Genomic DNA, 503 nt, shown 5'->3' with positions numbered 1-503 from the left:
GACCCCTCCCATACTGGTAGTCACTGAGGAGTCCTATGCCTTCCTAGACCTGCTGCAACAGCTATCCTGGGCATTACATGAACATGGTCTTAAACGTACGTACTTGGATTTAGTTGATTTACCCAGTATTTTTATTATTATTGTTGTAGCCAGCAGCGATAGCACTTTCAATACACCAGTTCCCATTGGATCACTGAAGTTAAACAACATTGCGCTTGATTGGTATCCGGATGGGTGACCATCTGGGCAATCTCGTTCTGCTGGCTTTTTACCAGCTCCACTCATGCCAGGACCATATCAAGTATTTTCCGAGGGGTAGGGGGGTCCAAGGATGCTCCAATTTTTTTATGTCTGGCCTAACAGTTCCCATTGGATCACTGAAGTTAAACAACATTGCGCTTGATTGGTATCCGGATGGGTGACCATCTGGGCAATCTCGTTCTGCTGGATTTTTACCAGCTCCACTCATGCTAGGCTAGGGCCTTATCCAGTATTTTCCGAGG

At 46.3% G+C, this 503-nt stretch overlaps 1 pseudogene; it reads left to right on the top strand.

Moving 5' to 3' along the window:
* Positions 1–148: 148 nt before the first annotated feature.
* Positions 149–266, top strand: LOC113473427 (annotated as a pseudogene).
* Positions 267–503: the final 237 nt, after the last annotated feature.

This window comes from Diaphorina citri, unplaced genomic scaffold (assembly GCF_000475195.1).
Source record: "Diaphorina citri unplaced genomic scaffold, Diaci psyllid genome assembly version 1.1 scaffold30800, whole genome shotgun sequence".
Taxonomy (NCBI): Eukaryota; Metazoa; Arthropoda; class Insecta; order Hemiptera; family Psyllidae; genus Diaphorina; species Diaphorina citri.
This window is presented reverse-complemented; position numbering and strand designations above follow the sequence as displayed.